The 25,497-nt window shown below is 45.3% G+C and overlaps 1 pseudogene; it reads right to left on the reverse strand.

Annotated features, from left to right (window-relative positions):
* Positions 1-10,459: 10,459 nt before the first annotated feature.
* Positions 10,460-11,586, reverse strand: LOC121834540 (annotated as a pseudogene).
* Positions 11,587-25,497: the final 13,911 nt, after the last annotated feature.

Here is a 25,497-nt window from a genome sequence, read left to right on the forward strand (position 1 = left end):
CGGTGGAAGTTGAACCGGTCACACGTGGATCTTTGGACCAGTTGGACAAGTCACACGTGAATCTTTTGTTACGTAAATACGCTCTCGTTCATCACCCGCGCAGAGAAGGGTTTAGGGGATGAAAATAAGGTTGTTGATTGCTTCCGGTGAGCTCGTAGATCCCACCGCCCTCCAGCTTAGGGGCGAATGGAGTATATACAGGGTGTCACAAAAGAAAATTTACACGGTCTTTTTTGCCGCAAAAATAAACTAGGCATCGCCGAACGCTCACTCTCCACCCAAAGGTAGAGCTAGGGGTCACAACAAGATGCCAAAGTTTCAGCCCGATCCGATAATTTAATCAAAAGTTATAAGTGATTTTCTGAAAATTTCAATGGGAAAATGGAGCCCATTTTTGCTCGTTGTCGGTTTGTGGTGCCATAGAGCCCCATGTATTCGAAAACTCCGTCGGCCGCCATTTTCCCATTGAAATTTTCAGAAAATCACTTATAAATTTTGATTAACTTATCGGATCGGGCTCAAACTTTGGCATCTGGTTGTGACATCTAGCGCTACCTTTGGACGGAGAATGAGCGTTCGGCGATGCCTAGTTTATTTTTGCGGTGAAAAAGACCGTGTAAATTTTCTTTTGTGACACCCTGTACTTCGTTCACTTCTAAGCTGAGACTGCCTCCTGTAAAAGCTTAGTAAAAGCTTACACCTCATTTTGTCACGTGATGACGCTCCCGCCGATACCCACGTGCAAGAAAACCGGATCGGGTGATTAATGAAGGCGGCTGATTGGCCCGACCTCATGAAGCTCCCACCGCAGACTCAGCTTAGGTGTGAGCGGAGTGCATTACCGTCATGATGATGTGGCGTCCTGACTTTGACTTGTCCAAGGTTCCTGGGTCGTGGTGGCCTTCAAAGAATGTCTTTACACGAGTGCTTTTGTACACCTCCATGTCCTTTTAAGACCGCTTTGTGCTTGTGTCTTATTCTTTGTACGAGGCTTTGCGCTAAGCTGGCCGACGTTTATTTTGCTCAGATATCTCTTTCACATCATTCAAACATGCAACAAATTGTCTCGTTTGGTAAACAAATAGTTTCCAAAGTCCCAAGTAAAGTTTTTTAAATGACTGTTCAAATGTAAATAATTACATAACCTAATTACTAGCCTTCAGTTGTAATTTATTACAATACTTATTGCCACAGTAAATGTTATATGGACTGCAATTTCAGTGCAGTAATGTCATTACTGTCGTCTCTGGTCTGAGTAAGTCGTGAGGCGGTACTTCAGTGCTAATAAATTAAGTGTATGGTCCAACGTCTGGAGTGCACAGGGCGTGCTGCGCCATCTCAAAACGTTTGTAAAAAATGAGAGCGATACTTCGGCGCAGTTGCTCCTTGACGCGCCGGCGCCGCTTAGACACCTCTCTTATATACAACCGTGGCCATGCTCCCACGAATCAGACGTCCTCAGAACGTCTAAGGGCCTATCGGGAACGCAAAGAAAAGCAGAAGTAGGAAGAGGCGCCTTCACCAGGGGCCCCGCAAACGAAAGCCGATACGTGCAAGGCCTGTCACACATGTTGTGCTTACAGGTCCTTGGGAGCATGATAAAGCTTGCATTTTGTTTTCCCCGGGGATACTGGAGGGTAATACGTTCCACGCGAAGATTTTATAACATACGCTGCACGCTGTTTAGAATAAATACTGGGCGGCCATAACTCACAACACGCGAAGCACGAATTATAATTCATCTTCGTGCACTAGCAGCTGCATAACCGATTGAATGAAAACGACTGGCGCTCAGTTCTACGACTTGTAGCCACAGGATGTGGACACCTGGTTTATATGCTGACAATGTTCGTCATACTCACGCGCTGGGATTGGAGACAGTAACGGTTGCACAGATATTGTAGAAGTTCAGCTATTCCTGTCCCAGCAGCAATTGAATACGAGTGCCATTTCAAGTGGCTGCCACGTCTATGATGTGAAGCTTGGCCAATTGGTGTGTGTTTAACGAGTGGTCGTGTAAAACATGTTTGACAAATTCGACCGGTGTAAAGGACATATATCTAATATAATGAATATCGGCACAACCCTAATATTGCTACTCAATTTGTCGTTTTCGATATTTTTTCTAAGAGGCGGGCGTTCCTTTTTTTGCGCTGAGCGAAAAATGAACGCCCACCTTAAGAGATTATGAACATCAGGAATAAGTTTATAAAGTTAGACAACCAGATTTCATTTACGGCTCGAATACCTACTGGCCTTATATAGTTTATGTGCTCAAAGATCAAAGTCAAATCCCCCACCCCCCCCCCCCCTTTCAACTGAAAAAAAGAAAAATAATTCGGTAGCAGCTACCTTTTAATGGGAGCATACCTGATCGGAAACGTTGGCTTCAAGGAATCTTGTACTCAGTCTCCGTGGAAAATATTTCAAGTGCCACGAGTGGGGAATCGCCGGTAGACTCTATACAGCAAAGACAGACTGAGCCTTCCGTCGGATACCGCTCGTTGATTCAAGACCTCGCAACGACAATCGTGAGTCACGCTCCAGCCACAAACGCAGCACCTGGAGTGTCAAAAGTGACGTATTGCTATATCGCGAATACAGGGCAAGAAGCTTTTGCTCCAACGCGAGAAGGATACGACAGCGACCGAAGCTTATATTCTATACAGGTTATTCAATATGGTATAAGAACAATGATTCATAATGCGAGAATAGTTACATTACGCTCTAAGCATGCTTTCAAGTGTTTGAATGCAGCATTAATATTTTTAAAGAAATATCTCCCTCCACCTGCATTCATCAATTTCTAATTTCTGTTGTTTCTTGGTATATCTTATTTAAAAAAGCAAGGACCCCCCAGAACCTGTAGCTTTATTCCAATCATGATTTGTGGTGCTTGAGTGATTTACCTAAATAACAGTACCCGTCTTCTATGTTGCCGTGTCTATAATGAATGGTGGTACGTATAGTGTGGGCGAAAAAATTGTTTTACTCTTTCCGTGTGCTTTTGAACCCTTGAGCTTATGCGTCGCTGAGCTTTATTTTGCGGCCACTTTCTCTCTCTTTTTCTCCTATATATATATATATATATATATATATATATATATATATATATATATATATATATATAAAAGAAAAGAAAAGAAAATCCTTTGTGAAAACAGCAACAGCGCGTGGTATATATTCTTCGGCGTTTCGGCCGAAGTCCGGCGTTCGTTAGCAAGAACTTTCACAGATGAACGCGGGTGGTATTTATGCAATACTACGGTCGAGTTCAAGTTTCAAAAACGGCGGAATCACGGTTGGACTTTTCGTAGAAGAGTAGGGAGAGTTAGTGTCCGGATGGGCAGACGTTTATGCAATCCTACAATCGAGTCTAAATTAAGAAAAAAAACAAAAAAACAGCGGGATGACGGTTGGAGTTATCATGAGAGGGAAGCGTGGACGGGGCCAGGCTCGTATCAGGGTGGGGAGGATTGATGATCGGGTCCAAATTTCCAAGACGGTGGAACGACGGTTGTATTTTGTTGAGGGGGCGCAGGGTGAGTTCGTGTCCGGGTGGAGGTGTGCGACCTGGGTGATAGCGTACAATACACGAGAGTTACACGCGCAAAACAAACAAAAGTGCGGTCATGACCCCTGCGCTTGTATGCCCCATGGCCATGCGGTCATGGGGCGTGCATGAGTCGAAGACCTGGAAGGGATCCATGTTAAACCTAGAAATAAGAGGGAAGAAAATGAATATCAAAACATAGAAATAAAAGAGAAAAGTTGACGGTTTAGTTCCGGCAAAAAACAAAGTACCACTGCAAATACGTAGGGTTTGGGATCTGAAAAAAATGTCCTCTGGTCGTTGTTGCTATTCGTCAGATAGCGCATATATATATAAATATAAATATATATATATATATATATATATATATATATATATATATATATATATATATATATATATATATATATATACTGTAAACGGTTTAATTTTTGCGGGCTCAGATTTTCGCGAATCTCGCGAAATTCGCGAAAATTAGGTCCCCGCGAAAATTTAGTCGTTTACAGTATATATAAATATCAGGGTTGGGCAGAAATACAAAAAAACATGTATTTCAAAAATAGAAATATTGGGATACAGAAAAAAGTAGCTGAGATACTGATGCCAAATTATATCTGTAAAAATGTATGGCGATACGTATTGGAAATACATTAAAAAAGGCCACAAGTCTTTGGAACTACAAATACAGGAATACATATTAGAGAGGGCGGAAAATACAAATACTGATAATGCAATACATTTTTCAAATTTGTTTCAGACGCCAACTGAGATGTACTTTGAAGTTTGAAGTGGACGTATTTGATATCGAAATTACTGTCCCACAGGCTTGGCACTTTGCCTTGCAAGCAGTGGTTCCGAACGAAGAGGAGTATTTCATGGGCTCGAAAAACGTTCCATCAAGGATTTACCACGGTCCTTTCCCTGATATCCTGTCTGTCTGACGAGTGATGCGAAAAAATTTTGACCTCCAAATAAACCCCATCAAAACGTCACCACGCCCCTATCCAATAAGGGTACCCCCCTCAACGGTAATCACATGACGTCACAGTGGAATGAACTGGCATTCTCGTACTTGTAGGTGTTTTTTTAACATGAAACTTTACCCACGCTGTTGTATGGAAGGACATTACGTACTTTCGTTGTACGTAGCCTCATTAAAAATTGCGCAGGCAGTTGTATTTTAAATTTTCGAGCACAGTGAACCACCTGATGCATCCCGGAACACATCTTATATTCTTGTACGGTTAAAAAAACGATACGGTGGGATCCCTGTTGGATCGTCCTTCCTGCCGACCCTCCGCCTCCAACGCATAAATGGCAGCCTTCAAGTTTCGCCTAGCATCATCCAAACAGATACCTTCTGGATTGCGACCTGATATGGCCGACTCAGGTTCGAGCTGTCCGAGAAACAGCACGCTCGAGACGAGTCGCAGGTGTACGAAGACTGGTTCGGCACAGCGTGAGTCACGCCTGGCCTTCTTCCTGGACATCGGATCACTAGAACAGCGGTTCACGTCAACTGATAACGTACCCGTAACCCGTGTAAAATTACGGGCACAGACGTATTCGGATATGTGTTCAACTTCACTGCTTGAGTCGTCCTACTATTTCAAATCAACCACCGCCGAGCTCGTGTTGCCACGGAAGTGTAACTCAGCTTTGCTGGCTGGGTGTCCTCTGTACACCCAGCCGGTTTCTGGCATGAGGAGCAATCACTCATTTTTAAAAAAAAATGCTAAAACAGGAAGTAACACGAAGCGACAGGATTACAAACCAGCGGGATGCAAGCAGTTAAGCTGAAACCCCAGCCTCACTTAGTGTGATTCTAGAACAAGAGATGGCTCTCGCATCGTCATCCAGACCTAGACGAGCAGATAAATTCGTATATGATAGCGCCTCGATAGACTGCGCATTTTGCCTTCTCTTTGATTTTGTCATCCTTTGTGATTGTTTGGTTTCTCCATACTTGATGTCTCTACCAAGTGCGATCCGGTTGGTTTGCGGTGTCATGCAGATGGAGGATTTGATAACCGACGACACCGTGCGCCCAAGAGCGTCGGTTTTTGTTTTTCAAACTTTTTAGTGTGGTCTTGTATTTACTGCCCTTTCTAATGCTTCGATTTTCATCTTAAAAGTCTCCATAAAAAAAAAAAAAAGCTATATTTTTTGCAATGACGCGTCGAGCTTTCTTTTCCTCGGAGAATTAGCCTGGAAATAACTTACGGGACCCAGCGAGGAGCGTTGCTTTGTCGAACGTCGATAGACTACGGCGGCCCTTATGAAACGGAAGCATCCGTTCGATTGAGATAGAAACAAACTACAATAAAAGCGTCAGAAAGTCGTCAAAAAGTGCGGAACGCCACACTGCCCTATTTTTGGTGGTGTGGTAGTAAATAGAAAATTATTTTACAATACATCTGTTGTAGTTCGTTTTTTTTTTTCGTTTATGCCTGCTGTTACGTTTTATTATTATACCGCCACTTCTTTAAACTTTCAAATTACACACTCCAAATTTTCTTTTTGATCTATAATACCCGAAGGATTAGCACAAAATCATTTATTTTTCTTGTTTTGTCGGGAGCCTGGTTTCAGGCTTCTTAGCTGTTTATTAAAAAAAAAAGGAAGATGGGGAACATTTATCGACATGGAGGTTTTATAGTACCATTTTCTGCTCCAGACTTACTCTAGAATAGCTTTCAGTAGCTCTCAGTACTCCTTTTTAGCGAGAAAAACAGTACGTTCAGTGCTATATTTTTTGTTTTTTGTTTTTTTGTTTCTGCAATGTTCAGTTTGGTAAATGAATTAAAGGGCTCGAGGAGCTGTCGCATACTATACACATAGAAAATAAAACGAAAAGATCACAAAATAACTCGGAACACTATCTTATTTGGCGTGATTTGAATACCTGTACGCGCGTCGTCAAAGATAAAAAAAAAAAAAATTACGTTGGATTACAAATTTGTGTTTGGCGGTTAAATATTGAGCGTGCATTGGCAGTGTAGCTGTTGTTTTTGTTTTTATTTTAATGGACTTACTAGGAGGGGGGGGGGGTTCACACATAACAAACACCACATAAAAATGAATGGCGACGTTAGAAAAATTCGTTTACACATTTCGCGGAACCGTTGTAGAGGTGCGCGACATCAGTTCTTCGTTTTACGCTAGCTTTGAGCACGGCTAAGCTCGAGGTCACGAAGTCATAGCTGTGGAAGGTATTGACAGAATATGTGGTGTGTGATCTCAATTTCCACTTTCAGGAGTCAGGGCGAAGAGGTTCAAAAAACGCAGACAAAATCTGAAGGGAGGCGCCGCCGCCCCCTTACTTTGGCGACACAGACGACCCAAATGAAGCTAAAGAGAACCACTAAGTGTCGGGCATGTGCATACCCTCTGTAGCGCTTTATATAACCATAGAACACGTATGGCCTCATCGTATCCTGCGATGGGCTAAACCCCAAGCTGCAGCCTGTCGGGTGTCATCATGAGCCAGTTCAAAATACACGTGTTATATTGTTTCGTGAATACACAGGAGGTATCTAACGGTCTCGTGGTTGGACCAGGCGGGCCGTAGCCTGGTAGCCGTGTTGTACATCGCTGAAGTAGACAAACTATAACTGAAATATTTGGCTCCACAATGACGTCATTAAACAAAAAAAAGATTCCATCTCCACGTGGTGAATGATGTTGATTGGTGCGAAGCTCTGGTGGTGCGGATGATATTGATTTTATTGTTCATAGGTAGTGCTGATGGTGCTGATTTTTTTTTATTGCTCATAAATAGTGGTGAGTTCCGGGTTGCGTTTCGACTTCATTATTACTGCTTTATGGTCGGTGAAATGCAGAGCCAGTGTTTCTTTTACCGGATCAGCTTGGATCCCCTAGAAGCCGTGGGAACGCATCTCCACCGTTTAAGTCAAGGGTCCATGTCAGAAAGAGAATCTGCGGTGTGGAGCGTGGTTATAAACGCGTTTGAGCATTTGACCGCAGCGCCGTCTCGTTTATAAACGTTAAGCTAATGCATGCAAAGTTTAATGGGATTATATACGCATTTGACCGCAGCGCCCTTACCTGCATAGACGTTGAGCGGCTACATGCAACGTTTCATCCATGACAGAAACTCCAGCTCTCGAGTTACTGCCACATCTCAGAGCCCCCTACTCGTCCCGCAGTCGTGGCCGAGTGGTGAGGGCGATGTACTAGAAATCCACTGGGGCCTCCCAGCACAGGTTCGAATCCTGTCGATTGCGCAAACATTTTCTTTCTTTTTCTGTGACCACGGACGGACGGACGGACAAGGCTAGACAGTCAGGAGCTTCGCCCCTAATTTGCGAGAGCCGCAGATTCCGACGTTCAGTCGGCCTCGTCTTTCCATGCGAACGTCACAAACTTGATAGTGTTCGTTACACGTAACGCGCGGCACTTGAGAAATCGCCACAGGCGACAACCTCGCTGATCAGCTAGCCCAGTGGCTTTCAAAGGGGGTCCGCGAAGCCCTGCCTCATCAGTCAAGCCCGACAATAAAAGTTGTACTTTTTCATGTCGAGAACAATTTTTTCTGTTTTTTGTCGAGTTTTCTTTGTGAATGTCAATAAGAGGGGTATACTTCTCCCTATAGCCCTTAGTTATATCAATTTATTCAAAATGTATTATATTTAACGCATCCATTTACCCTCCCCTCACCATGAACGGGTCCACCATTATCTCCGCGGATCAACAAGGGGTCCGCGAAGCATCGATGGTTGCGAACCACCGAGCTAGCCGATGGAGGTGGTAGCCCCAGATGTCTATTGCACCGCGGTAACTAACGTAAACCACCGACAGTTACATATTCCCATCAACAGCGAAAAAAGACAATGCCACAAGCTTGCCGCTTCAGCAGCGATAGCAATCTCTACAGGTCTGGGTAGGTAAGATGTGCTGCAAGTTTGGAAAGTATGTGCGTCTTCCTCGAACGAGGGCAACACAATAATTTGAAAGAACCTATGGTGGGAGAATGTAGAATAGAGCATTGCACTGGCCCCGCCTGCCCGTACATGAACTTGAATGAATGAATGTACAATAGAGCACTGCACGGGCTACATGAACAATAGTTGTAATTGACCGGCTTTTAATACCGCATGTGTGATGGCCTCCAATAAGCTGGCAGGCTCCTCTCTGAAACCGCCGCAATAGAAGTTTTGCAAAAATTTTGTAGTCAACGTTACATAAAGTAATTGGACGAAACCCCATGACGTAACGCAATTTAAATTTATCGGCATCGTCACTCTTAGGAATGAGGACCTTGTATGTTTTCAGGAAAGACGGCGGCAGCGCTTCCCGTTCGTACGCAGTTAAGAAAAAACGTCCAGTAACATCCCGGACACTGCGCTCTTATATTTCTTATATAACTCGGCGTTTAAGCCATCGGGTTCCGGCGTTTTGAAATTCGTCAAATCGTCTATTGCTTTTTCAACCTCTTGTAAGGTGATTACCTGCGAACGACTGTCCCGTTCGTCCTCCGGCAGCTCTGGTAGGTAGTCGAGAAGGTTGCCGCACTCTGGGTCCTTCCTCCGGGAACTTGCGACTCAAAAAGATTTCTATAATGCGCAACAAGCGCTTGCTTAATAGTACTCGGGTCTGTGCTGCTGACGCCATTTTGCGTAATGTCGCGTATTTCGCCGCGCAGCGCGCATTGTTTCTCGTCGGCTGACGCTCTCTTGGTCGGCTGCTCTCCCAGCAGGTACCTCCCTGATTGAGCACGAACAATGGCTCACCGGTAACGCTCTAGATGCAGCCGGTCAAGTCGGTTCTTAACACTCTCTAAGTCTTTGAGACCTACTCCGGGTGTTTGACACTCCGCTCTCAACAGCGCCTGAAAACTGGCGTTTAAAGTGCGTTCGGCACCACGCGCCTCGAACGCTAAAACAGACGACCTTTCAATCGCGAGCATTTTAACTTCCTGCTTGACGGTGTCTAACATATCAAAAATGTCCCCTCCCTGTCCCTGAACGCGCGATTTGAAAATGTTCTCTACCCCCCCCCCCCCCCCCCCCCCCCCCCCCCAAGGAAAAAAATTTCGCTAAGAAGCTTCAAAGTTTCCAATCAAAGCGCGCCCTGGGCAGTGCTCTTTCACCAACCTCTGTCGACACCAAGCAGTGATCAGAAAAGGACAATGGCATGACCCGATACTTCGTCAGGAATAGTTGCCAGTGTCGCTGAAACGTAAATTACGTCTAGCCGCGCATGCAATGACGCCTGGAAATGTGTGAAATGCATCTCGATAGTTTCATTCTGCACGTTTCCAGCGTCTATCAAGTCGAAGTCTTCGAGCAGATTGCTGAGAACGGTATTATCTCCATCGGTGAGTCGCCTGATAGGCGTTCTATCAATCGCTCGAACAACACAGTTAAATCACCACACAGCGTGACTGTTCTATCACAGTCTAGCCAATCGGCCCAAGCCAGAAAAAAAGGAAACACGCCCTCTCACCGTACTGGGGACATATATGCAGATAAGCCGCCAGGGGACTGTCGAAAAACAAAAATCGCACATAATAAACCGTCCCTTCGTGTCGGCTGTAACCGCAAACTCCGACAAGGGTAACAACTTCTTTAAAAATAAAAAAAAAGAAGCGCCCGAGACTCTGACAGTGGGAGCGACACAAACCTCGTACCAGTGTAAAAAAGGCTTTATTGCGCTAAAAACCTGCTTCTCCTCGGCCATCTTGGTTTCCTGCAACGCCAAAAAATCGGGTTTCTGTATCTGCAACAGCCGCTGCGCCTGATATTGCTTCTCGCGCGTGTTAAAATTTCGAACGTTTTCCACTCCAACCGAAATGGCCGAATTGTGCGTACAAATTACGAAGGCTATGATGCAGCGTTTGCCTTGTCGCTCTTCCACCAGTTCTGGAAACCAGGCGTTGCCGTCTTACTCGAAGTCGCAGCGTTGCCGGTCCTCCGGGGGTGCGTTCAGCACCACCTTAAAACGGCTCCGCTGGTTCTTCTCGAACCCCCACCAAAGGGTAGGATTGAGCGTCGTGTCGGCCTTCGAGGGCGTATCCTCGAGGCCGCGCTTGTTGAGTCGGTGGTTTCGTTCATGTCGTCGGTGCGCTCGGAGGTAGTTTCGGTCGTCGAAGGACGGGCCGTGGGGGTCTCAGAGCTCTCAGGCGATGTCGGGGCAGAGGCCGGGGGACAGGAAGCAGGCTTCAGAACGTGAGGGGCTGACTTGTCTCTTTTTGTCTCCACGGCGCCCTCCCCGGAATCCTCATCTCCGGCAGGCTTTCCTTGTTGCTCTGTAGACGGTGGGGCGTCGAACCCCAAACCTCGCGCGGCTTTCTCGGCCTCTTCAGTGCCCATCGTGAAAGCCGTATGCTCCTCCAGCGCCTGTACCTCGGTGACGCCAGCGTACGTGTTCATACACTCATCTTTACCGTGGCCGAAGCGAAAGCACTGTGAGCACTTTGGCACACGATACTCCCGTCTGATATGCCCGGCACGCTTCCATCGTAGGCATACGGGCACTCTGCCTGGTATGACAATAAGGGTGTTCGCGCCGTGAAGCCGCAGGTGGTGAGGCATGTCGTGAGGAGTGAGGCCACTCTTCAGCGTCATGCGAACAAAACGCGTCGTTGATTCGATTCCTTGGAACCCATCGACTCGCCACATCTCCCGGCCGACTTCAAACACCTTGCCGTACGGTGCGAAAAGCCTACGCACGGCGTCGTCGTGAACGTGAGGAGGAACCCAGTGCAAACGCACACGTAACTCGGTTGTGCTCGGGTCGATGATGACGCAGCGTAGGTTCTCCACGACGAGCTCGTTGCTGCTCGTCAGAAGTTGCTTGACCTCCGAATTCCGAAGCGTCGCTAGCCACACATGGTTCGTCTGAAAAGCGCCGACCGCTACGATGTCGCTCAAGACGGCAACACGTTTGAGTTCCTCTCGGAAGTCCTCAATCCGGCACGGGCGACCCTTAAGGTCGCAGTGCAGGGGCACAGAGTTCAAACACGTGGATCCTGTAGGCAGAGGAGGAAGGACCACCTTGTAAACGCCGGACGATGACGCGCCATCGACAACAAAAGAACCGCGGCCGCTCGGGGCCGTTTTCGCCACTCCTGAGGAGAGCATGATTATGCGACCGTACGGTGCGAGCACCGAAAGCAGAATCACAACAAACCTAAAGGTACGCATAAAGCCGCGATTTTAAACAATTCGCGAATGCTGCATCGGACGTAATGCAGAAGAAATTTGTAATATTTTTCTGCTTACGTCGTGTTTCGGCCACAAACCGAAACATGTTAATAAGGTTCCGTAGGTTACACCGGCCGTCACTTATTTCAGTCGGACTTAACTCGAAAGCTTAGAGTAAAGTTACGTCGGACGTATCTTTAATTTTTATTTCGGGTTCCCTCGGACGTAACGCTAGACACTGTGTAAGTGTAATCGACACGTTGAAAACAATCGCTAGTTTGAGTTGGTCAAGAGAACGCTGGCAGTGTATAAAAGCTTCGTCCAATTTACATGCACCTCCTGCACCGGTGTAGAAAAGTGTAGGGTGGCGTCCTTCAAGTAAGCGATTTGCCGATCGACGACAAAAGCAATAGCTAGGAGGATTCGCTGTCGCTTATTGAGCCACGCGACGAGACACATGAACGCCATTGGTGCAAGCGACCAAGGCGATCATCGACGTTTTCTAGGAACCCAAAAACCGAGGGTTGCACGCAGCGACAGTCAGAAATCTTCGTCGCTCGTCGCCGGCACTCGTAGCTTGTCGCCGTCGCACGTCTCGTTGATCGCTATATTGCTTACATGCCGTTCAGAAATGTGCTCTAAGTGCTTAGCATAGCATTGGAACCAGCCTCGTATCCAACCGTAAACAGTCTTGTCTTTTTTTGTTTAAGCCGCCCACGTACAAGTTAACATCGTACATCGTTTTCAAGCATGGCACCTCGTTGATCGGCTCGATTTACATTTTCGGTAAATGACAAACTGTGATGAAGCACAATTATTCTAGCTCAAAATTGTCACGAACACTTGGCACGCACGCTTACGCTGAGCGCACCTAACATAATTTAAAAGTAGAACAAAAAGGGTACGAGATTCGCTTAGCGCTTCACGGAAAGACAGACGCCTTTGGATCTTAGGCCTAACGGACGAACTTCGAAGTCGTCGACGGTCCGGCGATCGGACAAGGCGAGCCGGCCGCGCTGCGCTGACCCGGGCTGACCACACTTGGGTGAACTATGAGAGGCGTCGTCGAGTTGAGAACCAGAGTCGCATTAGAAACGGACCGCCAAACAAGTGTCCGTAAAACGTAGAACGAACCTACACTCTAAAAAAAAAACGTGCCAACTAGCACCTTTTAGGGTTCTTTCGCTTGTCCAATGGGCGGCACCCTTAAAGGTGCAGAAAAGAACCCACAAAAAGGGTTCTTTCGAATGAACCCTATTTCGGGGTTCTTTTCGGATCGTTTATTGGTTCTTCTTAATAAACCCTATTTTTGGTTCTTTTCAGAACGCTTCTGGGTTATATTTAACGAACCCTATTTGGGGGTTCTTCTAAGATCCTTTTTTGGTTCTTCCTAATCAACCCTATTTCGGGTTCTTTCTCGAACCCTTTTCGGTGCTCATGATGAACCCCATTTCGGGTTCTTTCCAGTACCCTTTCTGGTGCTCTTAATGAACCCTATTTCGGGTTCTTTCCAGAACCCTTTTGGGTGCTCTTAATGAACCCTATTTCAGGGTTCTTTTCGTATCCTTTATTGGTTCTTCTTAATGAACCCTTTTCGGGTTCTTTCCAGAACCCCTCTTCGTGCTCTCAATGAATCTTATTTTGAGGTTCTTTACGGATCCTTTTTTGATTTTTCTTTATGAACCCTATTTCATGCTTTTATTCGGAACCTTTCTTGGTTCTTTCAATAAATCCCGAGTTCTTTATATTATGTTAGCGTTATTTTAGTAAACCATATTTTGTACTTCTAACCCTCTTTTATGACAAATCGTTTTTTTTTTCACATTCCTAGTTAGTTTTAGTAAATCGTATTTTGTATTTCTTACTCCACAAGGTGAATTTTTTTCTATCAACCAAAGTGTCTTTAGATTGCTCATTAATCACTAGCACTGGGCCTTTTCGACAGGTTGACAAACATCAGTCTGGCCAGCGTTAACACACTTCATTCCTGTACGTAATCAACTAGGTGAAAGGCAGAAAAGTAAAGATCATGTCCATTCATATACTTTAGTGGGGTCGCAAAAATTGATTCTTCTGTTCGCAGTAAAAAAACTAACAAAATTTGAAACAGTTTTAAGACGAGACGGGTATCACTGCCAGCAATGGGCACACAGCTTCTACTGTCGTTCTGATGCCGCTCACTGTCAGGACACCGTCCAAAAAGATGTCAAACTTATTTTCCTGGAGATGGATAAGTGGAATCAGTGTCTGGACTTCCTAGAACAAGAAAGCAAGAATATAAACACATGTATTTTCCTCTGTATAATTATGCTGCGGGTTACTCATTCGCCGCGCTTTCAGATCAATTATAATTGTATAGGTTTCACTAAGCATTTCATTTCTCGTTTAGCCTTACGCTCTAAAACATACCCGCAGATGTGATTTCCTTTAAAACATTTAGTGGGTCAATCATGTGCAATCTAGAGAGCGCGACCAGCGGATGACGAAGCGTCCCCTTCGAAGCCCCCTTCGCTACAACACTGAGTAAAAGCGAAAAATGGCACGCAGCATCAAGTGTTCCCTTTCCAACCAAGAAGTAGTAAAGGAAGAAAATCGGAAGTCAATGAGTTACATTATATGTACAGTATACACGTAAAACAATGCCCAACGTGCCATCGCATTTTCTCTGCTCTTAAAAATGCCCGTGCGTCCACTTCTCCTGAGAATACTTGAGAGGCCGATCAATGCAATCTACGAAGAAAGCTCGGCCAATGGAGAAGCTGAAAATATGTTTTGATTTAAAAATGAAGTCTGTAACGTGACACTGAGCATGAAGCCAGTACATGAAACGTCATGCTCACTGACATCTCTCGCTTCATTCATATGTCTAAACATGCTTTGGCCTTTTTATTCGCCGAGCTCTCTTCGTGGATTGGTGGGATTGGCTTCTCGAGAATTCTGCGGGAAAGTAGGTGCAAAGGAATTTTAAGCATGTTTCAAGAAACGTTGGTTTTACCCATATTTCATGCTTCTTGCCCTATAGTCAGTAACAGGTTAAGAAAAAAATCTACGAGCTGGAGAGGAGGAAGCGGACAGGAACTAGTAGGGGAGAGGAGAAACCTTCTCTCCATTTCAAACGTCCGTCGGCTTTCTTCTTTTAGATTTTTCTTAACCTGTCATTGACTTTCGTCGCTAATATTTTCTTTAATTTATTTTCAGAAAAAAAAGCAAGATTTGTTTTATATTACTAGCTCGTATATTGAAAATATAACCCTGACAAGCTTGCATTACCATCTGTGACAATGGACTATACTCGGGGGTGACTTGGGCAACTTTTTTGGCAATGTAGTCGAAGTTAAAAACGCCCGCGCATCTTGAGCGCCAATCAAGGCTATGCAAGCGCACTCTTCACTTCAGAAACGCCACAGAAAGTTATTTCCAAGTATAAGTTAGCCCTGTCTTAAACGAAGGGCCCCGATAAGCGGTCATCAGTTCGTAATGAGGTAGTAAGTTAACCCAGCATATTTATGGTGGCCGAAGGTAAACCTCTGTGCCGTCGCAGTCTGAAACTTGTCATTGATTACAAAAACACCGACTAAGTGTACCTTCAAGCAGCTCTTCGAGGTTCAGAGCGACGTTCTTTTCCTTTCAGGAACACCAGTGTAGAAGCTGTAAATGTCTCCCTCTTGGCTCTCATGTCCTCCGGATGTCTTTGCCGAACGGCAGTTTAACGTCTTGTAGTAACTGAAAAATAAACAACGAATGGAGAGTATTGCTGGTTTACAAAAGTACATTTATGCACTATAGATTTGCACACACGGATTGTTTACACACACACACAGATACACACACATATGTATATATATATATATATATATATTAACTAAATGACCACTTACTGTCACTATAGTGGAGTAGGGCTGGGGGTCAATTAAAACAATTTCGATTTATGTTTTTTTATATTGATTAATTAATCAATTTATAGGTCGCGCTGATCTCCGGGCATGATATTGTATCTCAGGAAAGGCCTAGAACAACCGATTTTTGCTTTGACAAGTTTTTACTACATCTTATAATGGGTACTACATAGCAACTTGTCAGTGTGCCTCATACAGAAGTAAGGCATGGCAAACATTTAAAATAATATATCCGTACATGTTTGTACAATAACATGTTTAAATAGCAACTTGCCATTGTGCCTCATACACAAGGAAAGCATGGCAAACATTTAAAATAAAATGTTTGTACATTATTATTTAAACTTCAAAACCACTCTAGATAAAAATCATATAAAACAGTTAAGTAGCCATGAGAGACAATTGTGTTATAAACACACAAAAAGAGTAAAATGAGTATTCTTCTTACTTTTGTTGTTTATAAGACTTTTCGTAATTCTAAATTCAACCAATATCCCGATTAAACTCACTTGATTGAGAGTAAAACAATAGTTAATTAATCGGAATGTTAAGTAATTCATTGCCTAGCCTTATTACGAGGTAAAATTATATCATTTAGCAGGTATCAAAAGCCTTTATATCGTTCACAGGCGATAAAACGGGTATACTTCGTTTGAGGTTCGGTCCGAGCGCGGCCGATGTTATGAGCCGAAGGGCCAATCAAACAGCGCAAAAAGCGCAGCGTCATGGCGTGCTCTCTGCGCTTGATTGGACTAGCCGGCGGAGGAGCGCGCACAGAGAGACAGGGAATACCGGCTGGCCCTATGAACTGCAGCGAAAGAGGCACAACGCCATGACGTTGTGCCTCTTTCGCTGTTTGATTGGCCCTTCGGCTCTTAACATCGGCTGCGCTCGGACCGAAGCTGAAACGAAGTATAGTAAGAAACTTTTGAAATCCTGATTACCTGTAAAAATCTCGAAACTTTAAGACTAAATATAACGACATTATTCAATTACCATTCCGAGAATCGTCATTGCCGGAAATTCCTCAAGGACTGTGAGGGCTCCAGCCTCGCTGAGGATCAATTCTTGGCAAGGCTGAAACGTCTGCATCATGCGGTCTTGTATCAGGTCGACGTTCAGAGGCACTTTAGTTATCTCTTCTTTCATGAGCAAGACATGATGGCGAACGCTCACGGCGTCTTCATATTTGTCAGTATCAACGAATCCCTAAAACAAAAACAATTTGTTACGTTCATGCGCCGTTTACGCATGTAAGCTATTTACACAATAGTTGCAGCACTGAATATAGGACCAAGGAAAACATTTATTTTTATAAAACATACTTCCACATTTGTGCAAACACAAAATGCACAAAAAGTTCGCGCCTGTCGATTTCCGCACAACACTCCGGGAGCCAATCGTTGCAACCTGCGAAGCCCGCTCAGCGAATGACGACGCGGAGCATACGTTTGGACCAAGAAATGCAGTCTGCACTGTTACATTAAGCGATGCAAGCGGGACGTTTTGAATTCCTTAAAGGGGCCCTGCAATCATATTTAAGCGTCCACCTTTTTTGCGGTTTCCGCGTCTCTTGGGATTCGGGCAAGCCAGCGGGCACGGAGAGAGTAACTAAATATCAGTGCGCCATATTTTAACCGGACGACGCGGAAACCTCCTCCACCGACGAGGGCGACCCGCGGTACCGAAAGCGCGCAAAATGGGACGTCTTTAGTCCTGGGCTTACTACTGGTCAGAGCCGCTAAAACCTTTTTTTTAGTCGAAATGCAAAAAATAAGTGGCGGGAACCGCTTCAATTATTTATAAAAGTAGTTTTTGTTCCGTATTTTAGATCAAAAAAGAAACGAATGCTCGGCATCGTCATTAGTTGAGCGGTGCCGTAAACTGCAGTGATTGGCTCTCGGAGTGTCATGTACCTGGCCGGTCAAAAAACAGAAACGTTTACAGCACCTATTCGCTCGCGTCTATTGGGGCCATAAATACGGATACATTAGCTAATTAAAGCCCGGTAACACAAGTTTTTACATTTACGAAGAGATATCATTGCTCATTTCATTCGCGTTGTAAATTCGAAATTCTGTTCTTGAGATCTTTCTGGCGGAAAGCTTGAACTCAGCATTTTGTTATATTATATAAAGTAAGTATTGTAGTAATAAGATCAGTGTTCGCCTCAAAAACGTTTTTTCTTGTGTAGTTTAACATAAAAAACTGTCAAAATATTGTGTTTTTTTTGTTTTTTTTTTGCAACGCGCTTGTTTGGACAACTCCAAGCCAAAATAGCATAAAAACAAATTTCAAACGACAAGTAGCTTAATTAATAAGAAGCCACCCCCTGTCCTACTTATTCTGCCTATGCATCAAACAATTTCCGGCCATATTGAGCACTACTGTACTTATAGCAATTTTCAAGATAAATTTTACCTTGAAATGATGAACACCCAATTTCTCGCGTGCAAAGCCTTTCGAGCCTGGTCATTGTGTCCCTCTATCCGGTAGAAGACTTAAGTGACCTTCGTTTTCCAAAGATCGCTTTATCTCTTTCCTGGGTGCCACAAGAACCCTTTTCGTTCTTTCCAGGCCGGAAACTAGCTCTGCATTTCTTTTTTTATTTTCCATGGGGTGATTTTGCTTGAGAAAGCACGCTTCATAGTGATCTTCCCAAAAATCGGTTCTTTTTTAGCGAAAAGAACCCTTTTTTGCTCATTTGGCTCCTTTTTTTCTGAGAGTGTACGTTTCCTACGCCGCTACGTCTCCACCATCTTCTCCGCGACGACGGGAACCTGGGGAAACCGGGGAAACGGGAAAGCCGAGCACCGGAAGCGAAAGTCACTGGGCGGAAGCTTTACGTTTCGCTTTTAGCCAACGCTGGTTTCGGTTGTGGAATCGTAGGGTTGCAGCTGGTTGCGACGACGAGAGGAGCCACGAAAAGACGCCGAGTTTGCCGTGTACACTGTTAGCAAGTCCCGTGTATTTGGTGAATATTTGGGGTGAAAAACACGCTATTTACACAAATTACCATAAATTTACACGTTGAGTAACGGATAATTTGTTCAAAAATCATGCGAGGTTGTAAAAAACGTGTTTTCGTTCGGTCATACACGCATAACCGTGTAGCCGACCTCGAAAACACGCACCACCGCCGGCGACGACCGCAGCATTGCCGGCTACCGAAGCACCGGAACGCTTGGGGACACACCTAGAAAGGACCGTGGAGTCAAATTCCGCGGAAAGGAACATGTCTCGGAGACAGATAAGCACCAAAAGCAATTACGCCATGTCGCGAGACGGGGCGAACCCCGCGCTTAACGTGCGTGCTGGCTGCCATTGTTTGTGGTCGACAATGGCAATGCGGCTTCCCTTATGTCGCCCTTGTTTGTATTTATATTAGGGGTCTTGATAATTGTTTCTCACACACCAAAAATAAAGTTAGGCGTATAATTACTTGTTCTAAACAGTTACAATGGCTATAAAAAGCGTGCCCTTGATCTGAACACGCGACATTGCAGTTGGTTTCGTTTTGGCTTCAACCCTTCCAACTGCAAGCGAAGGTGCCGCCGCTTCCCATGCATCCTCCTCAGAATTTACGGCGCTCCGTGGTGTCCAGTGTTGCTGCATCTGTAGGTCATCTTTAAGTTAGAGCTGACAGAGAAAATTTGGCCACGGTGTAACGCCGATGTAAGCTGGAAGCTAGAACCGGTTTGCTTTCGTTGTTTTTTATTTGGTCGGAGAAAATCTGGCAACAACGCACGTTTAACATGGCGCCGGTATTCTTTTGGTTGGGCAAGAAGGTTGGAAGGTGCTCGGTTTGCGAGCACATGTAGCGAAGACGTGACCGGACAAGTGCCCCCGTGATGTTCCCGGACGACGGAAAGCATCATTCGCAATCGTCGTGTGTGCTTGGAAAGCGAAGGGTGTCACCGGGTCCACGAGTGCGCAACCACAAGCCAAGGGTCACGACAGCGCTGCGTTTACTTCGGCGATCTCGTTCTGTTTGGTGCAACGCGGCGATGCGACAAAGAGCTGAAGTGTCCGTGGTGTGTGGTGCGGTGCTTGGAGGTAGAAAGCCACACTAACACGGAGCGCGAATTGGTTGCTGTGGGTTTAGTCCGTCGTAATCAGCTGATCCGGTCCAGCTGGTCCCGGAGGACGCAGCGAGCGTTTTTAAAAGTAAATATTCCCTCGTTCTGTTTCAAAATGTGGAGATATACCGACGCATACCGTGAGTAAAAAGCTGTGGGCGTTTTCCACAAAATTACGTCGTTTAAATTGAACAATGGACTCCGGATTGTTGTCCTAGATCTGCCGTTTTTATGCTTCGTGTTGGACTGCGTTTGCACAGCGACGCACACAGCTCGAGTAGATGACTCGGTCCTGCAAACGACCGGTAACAGAATTTCAGGGAAACTTAAGTCACCACTGATATTTTCCTTTAAATCTCGTGCGAGTTTGTTGCGCTCATCATGCGGTGTGAATAAATTGGGGCTAGATTTCCTACCTGCCCACAGATGCATGAACTGAGACAATTTTTTGCGTGGTGAACATAGTGCTTTTTCTTTGTTTTGGAAAGGCGCTGGTGCATTTACTATGGTACTTACAATCACTTGAGAGTTGAGAAATTGGAGAGAGCGAGCAAGCTTTCCCAACTTTGTCTGTTTTCTATGGCACTGCCCTGTTTCAGTTTCAGTAGGCATACCTAAAAGCGGGTACAAACTGCTCTAAAGCAGGTAAAAAACAGAAGAAGCTTAGGACAGTGCGGACTCCGTGTTTCGCGCTTTTCGTAAGGTGACTGGGTAAATGCTTTTGCGAGGTATGCGGAGTATGCAAGCGATTTTGTTATGCCTGTCGTTTGCGTCTCTCCAGTAAAACGAATAAGATGATCTACAAAGGCGCAATCACAAGCCAAGATTTACGATAGCAGTGCGTTTGCTTCGGTGGTCCGTGTAGTTGTATTTTACTCTGCTCTCTGCAACACCGTGCCATGACGAAGAGCTGGAACGGTCACGGTTTGTGCTGGCCTCCCCGTTGACAGAAACCCGCATCGCCCGCGTCGGCACCGAGTGCGCTTGGGCTGTTGATGCTCACAAGCCACGAATGCTTTCATCCGTGGCTTGTCGCCAGCTGATCCTGCTGCTAAACGGTGAGGAAGCGGCGAGAGTGACCTCTGAAGTGAATGTAGATCCTCGTTCATTCAGTTATCCGGTGTCAAAGTGTGGAAGATGTCCAACGTGTACTGAGGGCGGGAACTACGAGCGTTTTGCCTTGCTTTTATAACCGGAACCAGAGCAACGAGATAACTGCCTTGCGTACTTAAAAATGACGGAAGCAAAACGTTTCAACAGGTGGAATACGTCACCGGGCATGTAGGCGAGACGGTGTACATTGTTTAAACGCTTGCAGTATCCACGAGAGGTACCAGGAAAGCGACGTCAACAGAGAAGGAGCTCGCCATTCAGCATAATGCAGTGCTACGGGCCCGTGTATATTCAAAGTTCGGAATGGTAACAGCGTGGCAGTGTAAAAAAAAAAAGAAGAAAAATACGCATTAGCGCCCCACACCAGTGATCACGAATAACACCGGCCACGAACTCCCGAGCCCCACCGCTCCACTCAACACCGACACGACAGACGACAACAAACTGCATCAACACGACCCAAAAGTGAAGGCGTCTGCTCCTGTACTGCAACTAGCGGAAGTGAAGTGTTGAGCACATGTCCTTCACAAGAATATATAAAAAAATGCTTTGCGCAAGCATCATTTCCGTTTATTATTAATTATATAATGATAAAATCTTACTAATTAAAAAAAAATCTGATTCAAGCTACTCGGACTGCTCATAACACTGGTCTAGCATAAAAATAACAAAAATTTGAATTTCTTCATGACCGGTTTAGGATTTATTGTCAATACATCGTTATCTTTCGCAACGGACTAACATTATAGATTTTGCCTCCATACTTTTTAAATGCAAAGGGTTCTTACATACGGCTGTCCATTGCGCCGTGTTTTGTGTCTTCTATAAATCTGTAACGGTCAGCGACTAAATAGCTCACCCGCACATGCCAAGCTTATATACGCCGCGGAGAGAAAAGCATGTTGAGTAGGAAGTGTCGGGCGGAGTGTCGGCTGTTGTGTTTGTGTATATGTCGGTGGTGTGTAATGCGTGGTATTGGCGTTGTGCGTGATGTATGTAGGGGTTGTGTATACTTGTGATCGGTCGTAGGCTCGCAGCATATTAACAAACTTTTTCTTATAGACTGCTAGAAATCCCGCTAGGTGGCGGAAGTTACCGCCCGATTTCAAATAGTTTGCTCGAGTTATTTGTCCATTTAAGTTCGCTTTTTGTGTCTAGCGGCTCGATCGTACACTGTTAGTGAAAATGTAATATTTCGCCTGTTTACACCCCATTTTCACTCGTTAGCATATTTTTACACGCTCTGCTAGTGATAAATCGTCAAAAAATTACTTGGGGTAGTAAAAATTGGTGTTTCGGTTTCGGTTTACACGACTAGGCGTGTAAGCAACACTGAAAACACCCCATCCCAACACCCCAAAACGTCGAGCGCCATGTTGCTTCTGCCTTGAAGCGGTACGGCGGACGTAGCAGCCGAAGGTGAGTGTTTGATTTTTTTTATCAAGTTTGTATAGAATGTAGCACGTCTCAGATTTTTATTACATGACATACAAGAACGTTAGATTTGCTTTGAGCAAGCCGGCTCAGGCGTTAAGCCCGATTCACACAACCGGCGTTTAGCCACCCCGTCGATTGGAAACGACTCGACTGCTCGCCGGTTCTTTTGCGCGAGCTTTCGCTCGGGCGCTGTGAACCCTATGAACTGTGGTGCTCAAAGCTAGCACAATTAGGCACGGCTAGCGTCCCGGTGGAAGCTGCAGAGAGCGGAAACCGAAGACACCGTCGCATAAGAGTGGCGAAGCCGCGATCCTGCGCTGATCGTTGTCCCGCCGCTCTCTCCGGCAATATCGACACTTCGCTGCTGGGTGTCTCGTATTTCGACGTTTTAGAGAAACTTGGCATTGGCAAGCGCGAGGAGTCTCTATATCGTTTTCTCCGTAGCCTGCGTGGAGGAAACACGGTGGCGATAGAAACATATGCTCATGCAGTCAGTCAACTTGGACAATCCCCCTGTTCCCTCAATCCTATCGCATTCTTTGACTGCGTTTGTGACAACAACGTTTCCCCAGTGTGAAAGCTTTCAGTCACAACGGGCTACAAACTGGGTTGTGCATTGCAGGTAGCCCTGAGGGAATTCTTCGCCGGAGACACCAGCACATTAGTTTCATTGGTAAAGTGACCGGCCACTAACGTGTTTGGCAAATGAAGCGATCACGGGTAAGTAGAAATGCAAACAATGTTGAATAAATATTAAGGTGGTTGTAGCCAGAGCCTGCCAGTTGAAATCAACCTTTAACAATATAGTCTGCGGTAACTTCTTTTTGCACTTAGGATTGCAATTTTAAACACAAAGCCACTCCACATAGCTGTCGAAAATCGTGTAAACAACAGCAGTCATCGTCCCCGGTTCGGATGAGCGAAGCCTTAGCTTGATGAAAAGAATGGCGGTCTATACTTTTTGGTTGTTTCAATCACAACCTCTCACAGCTGAACAGACAAACAAATCAAGGAAATATATCCCGTGCTGGCTTGCAAATCACAGCACACAAGCAGGGTACATAGCAGAGCAGAAAACACTGGCAATGAGCACACGGAGGCATGCAGCTTCCTTTCTTTTTCCCTCGGCGGATGATTGGTTTGCTGCAGCATTCCGTAAGCACGTCGACATTCAAAAGTTGAGCCTGATCTGTCTTGCAGTGCCTTGCGGAACGGCAAGTACCGCCCACCATTCCACAAGGCACTGCAGGACTCGCAAATGTGTGAACAGTGCTTTGCAATAAAGGCCATGATCGGGCAGCAGGTGCCCATCTAAAGACATTTAATATTGATTGGCATTGAACTAACCTTTGGGCTTCATCACGTAGCAAGCATGGGTGCGGTATAATTCAAGAACATTTAATGTTCGACGAGTTTAATATGTTGTGGTGCTTTCCCATCTGTTTCGGTGTCACGGAGTGGGGTTCAAATTCATAAAAATAATTCAATGATCCACTCTGAGAATAAACGAGAAATTACGGGAAAAGAACAAGAGAGCTAAGTTCGACCATTGACTAGCGCTAGGTCCACGCCTGGTGTATAATCAGTAGAGAAAGATGATGACACAGGGAGGATAAGCAAACAAAACTTTAATAAAGTGAAAAACTAAGCTGTACACGGCAATAGAGCACTCAACACAAACCACACTCCAGCTCAAAGCTATGGAGCCCTGCGAGCCAGAAACTAATACTAAAAAGACTTGACGCTCATAAAACCGGAATAAGCCAACAAAACAGTGACGAAAACCCGACACTAACAACGAGAGCAAACCGAGATGGAGCTCGAACGTTACCGCTACACACATGGGATAATCCCCCAAAACAGTCGCGACAGAAAGTAGCACTGTGTAAAAATCTTCCCAACATTCAACAATTCGTACTTCAGAGCCAGAGAATGCAGTAGACAAGTCCTAGAAAACCAGGCTTAGCTTTCCGGTAGGTGCCGAGTCCAGAGCAGTCCGTAGTCTGGAGTTGTCGGCCGAAGAACGGCGTCTCGAAGTCCAGCGGTCCAATTAGAGGCTTGATGAGGTCGACACCGCGCACCACACAGCCACACACGCTTCAGCACAACAAACTCAAACACTTGTCCGACAGGCAGGGCAGAAGCCAAAAATTACACGTTCCAAGACTCATCTGCAGGGAGTAACCGCGTTGAGTAGCGACCCAACCACCTCTGGGGTTGGACTACCTTCTTTGTTCCCGAACCCCCTTTTATAGGCTCGTCTACCGACCAACCTCCCGTTTCCCCGCCTTTCGGGTCAGTCAACTTTCAAGAAAAACAAAGCTACACAGCAACGACCCAAATGGCAAAACCTATTACATTTTTCAGACAACCAAACATATGTGCCCATCCATTCCCCCGTACGAGTCCAAAAACATGAATTATCGCCGATACATAGAACACGACAGGCGGCAGACTGAGCAAAGCCGCCGCCTTCAAAAAGCGCGCTAGCCAGCGTAAACATCTTTGTATCCCGGCGGCGCCCCTGCATGTCAAATCGGCACCATACGCGAGCCAGCATACGCACCCCTCCGTCCGCGAGGTCAAAGCCACAAACTGTGACCTGGGATGATCTACGTCGCCCGTTAACAAAAACCCATTCCGCAAACGAGCAAATTCGTTGGGGACTTAGAAAGGAACTACGACGGGACGAACTGAGATTAAAAGTGGCACCACACTCCCCCTTTTTGACCGTATTAACACTTAAAGTGGTCCAAAAAAAAGATCATAAAAGTATTTAAAAAAATGAAGAGAAGCCTGAATTTGTGACACCCGGTTTCTCCATCCTGTGTTTTTTTTGTGCTTTTTCTATTACGAAGCGAGACATTATTCCAGCCGTAGGCACCAGATGTAATTCCCGTCTGCGATCATAAGATTATAGGATCCTAACTGCCGGCAGCTAAGTGTCAATTACATCCGGCTTGTGCATACAGTGCAACATCTTTTGCTATTCAGCCGATCATCACTTTACAGCCTGGGTATCTGTTCTTGTAAACGACAGTAGTGCTACATGTTAAACGGCTCTAAAGCGATAGAGCAAACTCACATCTCATTATCTTTTAACTGAATAAACTGTTTGTTTGGTTATGCTTGTTATCCAATTTTTGTTTTAAATTTAATTTTCTCATATAAACACCTTACATTATAGAAAAAAAATATTTTTATAGTACGGAGGTGTCCATATTAAGAAGACATGACTGTATCATCTTTGA

The sequence above is a fragment of the Ixodes scapularis genome, unplaced genomic scaffold (assembly GCF_016920785.2).
Source record: "Ixodes scapularis isolate PalLabHiFi unplaced genomic scaffold, ASM1692078v2 ptg001315l_1__unscaffolded, whole genome shotgun sequence".
Lineage (NCBI taxonomy): Eukaryota > Metazoa > Arthropoda > Arachnida > Ixodida > Ixodidae > Ixodes > Ixodes scapularis.